Source organism: Chrysochloris asiatica, unplaced genomic scaffold (genome assembly GCF_000296735.1).
Source record: "Chrysochloris asiatica unplaced genomic scaffold, ChrAsi1.0 scaffold00015, whole genome shotgun sequence".
Classification (NCBI taxonomy): domain Eukaryota; kingdom Metazoa; phylum Chordata; class Mammalia; order Afrosoricida; family Chrysochloridae; genus Chrysochloris; species Chrysochloris asiatica.
The window spans coordinates 3,430,380-3,433,297 of NW_006408533.1; the positions used below are offsets into that span (position 1 = coordinate 3,430,380).

The 2,918-nt window shown below is 38.4% G+C and overlaps 1 pseudogene; it reads right to left on the bottom strand.

Moving 5' to 3' along the window:
* Positions 1 to 834: 834 nt before the first annotated feature.
* On the bottom strand, positions 835 to 1,611 carry LOC102837148 (annotated as a pseudogene).
* Between the last annotated feature and the right edge of the window lie 1,307 nt (positions 1,612 to 2,918).

The following is a 2,918-nucleotide window of genomic DNA, read 5'->3' on the forward strand; positions in this document are numbered from 1 at the left end:
GCTGGATTTTCCATGGTACAGGTCTGGAAAGATGAAAGTTCCAGAGAGAGAACTGCTCTTGGCTATTTGGTTGAGTGTTGATGACACGTGCTTGTGATGAAACTATCCGAAAGATTAAGGTGAACAATGGGCAGAGTTTCCAAGGGCCTGGGAACAGTGTCATTTCCAATGATCAAAGTGGAAACTTTCATAAATCACTAGGCATCAGTTGGAGTACTAACTAGGACCTTATTTACTAATAGGGAAAAATTAACCCTAGACTAAATGCTACTCTGATCACGCCTCACTAAACTTAAATGTGAACCCTTAAAGGACAAACCATTTCCAAGTAACTGAACCTCATTGCAGAATAAAGCCCAAGAATATCATGGGAATAGTAAAAGATCCAAATAATGTAATATAAAAATGATGAAAAATAAAAAATATCTGGCATCTCATAAAAAATACCAGCTATGCAAAGAAGCAGGAAAATATAGCCCATAATGAAAAGAAAAAAAATGGAAGGAAGGAAATGAAAGCGTACTGTTCAGGGTTTTATACTATACATGAATTAGTATATTTTTGTTTGAAGGTAGATTGTAAAAAGTTAAAGGTGCTTACTGTAAAATTTAGTTGTCACTCAAGAGTAAAACAAAGAGGTATCGATAACAAGTCAACATTGGTGATAAAGCAAAATAAAGTCTCTATTAAAATGAAGCAAGAAAAGGGGAAATGCATAAATAAAGAGAAAAAAGCAAGATATTAGAATTTAGTGCATACATTGTGTGTGTGTGTGTGTGTTTAATATCTTTAATTATGTAAATATTTGTTCATTTACATCATCTAGAGAACATTTTACCCCCTGCCCTGCTTGGCAGCCAGTCTCTCATCTCTCTCTTCAGCAATGGTAAGGTGGATACCTTTTCTTTGGGGAAGAGGAATCCATGGTTTGTTGCCTTTGCCAATAACAAAAATGTTGTAAAGTCGGGTGGCAAAGCTGTTGCCATTGGCATCTTTCACACGAACCACATCAGAAGAGCCAGGATGTCTCTCTCTGTTAGTGATCACACCATTTCTTCCCAGGTTGGCACCTCCAGTCACCATACACAGGTTACCAGTGTCAAACGTGATGAAATCAGTAATCTTTCCAGTCTCCAAATCAATCTGAATGGTATCATTCTCATTGATGAGGGGATCAGAGTAATGTATGGTACAAGCATCATGGGTCACCAGAAGAGGGATTCCTTTTGTGCCCACAAAGATCTTTCTTACTTCGCACAACTTGTACTTCGCCTCCTCAGGTGTAATACGATGAACAGAAAATCGACCCTTGGTGTCATAGACCAGACAGAAATGTTCTCTGGTTTTGTCAATGCAGATAACATCCATAAAACCAGCAGGATACGTTATATCAGTTCGGACTTTGCCATCAATCTTAATGAACCGCTGCATACAGATCTTTTTAACTTCATCTCCTGTCAGGGCATACTTAAGTCTGTTCCTTAAGAAAATGATCAGTGGGACCCATTCTCTCAGTTTGTGGGGGCCAGTGGATGGGCGTGGAGCAAACACACCAGTCAGTTTGTCCAGCATCCAATGCTTGGGGGCAGTCACACACTTAAGATGTTTCTTGGGACCACAAGACCTGGCAGTGCTGAGCAGGAAAGAGGCTAAATGCATACATTATATGCAAAATATCAATTGTTGTTGTTCAGTGCTTTGGAGTCAGTACCGACTTATAGCGATTCTGTAGACGGTTTCTGAGGTGGGAAATCTTTTTGGGAGCAGAAATCTTCATATTTCTACCATATAGCGGCTGGTGGGCTTGAACTACTGACCATGTTGTTAGCAGCTCAGTGCTTATTCTACAGAGATCTTGACAACTCAACTAAAGGCAGAGATTGTTGCATCAGATTAAGAAAAGCAAAACTCAATAAAATACTGTCTGTAAGAAATCTTCATTAAGTATAAAGACAAAATTGGGTAAAAGTAAAGGGATGGAAAGAGATATAAAAAGCTAACACTAATTGAAATCAATATATTATGCCAATTTAATATCAGACAAAGTAAACATCAGAACAATTAATATAATGAAAGATAAAAAAAGGACAAGATAAAGAGATCAATCCATCAAGTGGAAACAGAAAACCTAAGTGTACATATACCTAAAAATTGTTGTTTTTACATGCCGTCAAATCAGTTCCAACTCATAGCAATCCTGTATAAGGTTTCTGAGGAGCAGCTGGTGAGTTTGAACCACCAACCTTGAGGTTCAAATCGACTTTGCAGTCTAGCCACACCAGCATTCCTAAAAATAGAGCTACACAATACATGAAGTTGAAGCTGATCAAATGGAGGGGAGAAATAGAGGAATATATAAAGTTAGATTTAAACATTCCTCTGTCAACTGATAGAACAAGTAGACAGAATATCACGAGGATATGGAGGAATTGGAAAATACTTTGAGACCGTTGGACCAAATTGACATTAAAAGAACATTTCCCACCAATAACAGCAGAACATGCAACCTTTCCAAGTGCACATAGGTATTCACGATAGACCATATCCTAGAATGTATTAAGTTGTTGTTGTTAAGTGCCGTCGAGTCGGTTCTGACTCATAGCGACCCTGTACAGGGTTTCCGAGGCTATAAATCTTTACGGGAGCAGAAAACCTCCTCTTTCTCCCGCAGAACAGCTGGTAGTTTCGAACTGCTGACCTTGCAGTTCGCAGCCCGATTCGTAACCACTACGCTACCAGAGCTCCTTAGAATGTATTATAGCCTCAATGAATTTCTAAATGTTGAAAACACACAAAGTATATTCTCTGATCACAGCAAATTAAATTAGGAATCCATCAAAGAAGGATATCTGGAAAATTGCCAAATGTTTTGAAAAACAGAATTGTTGTGGCTGTTAAATGCTGTTGCATTGTTTCTG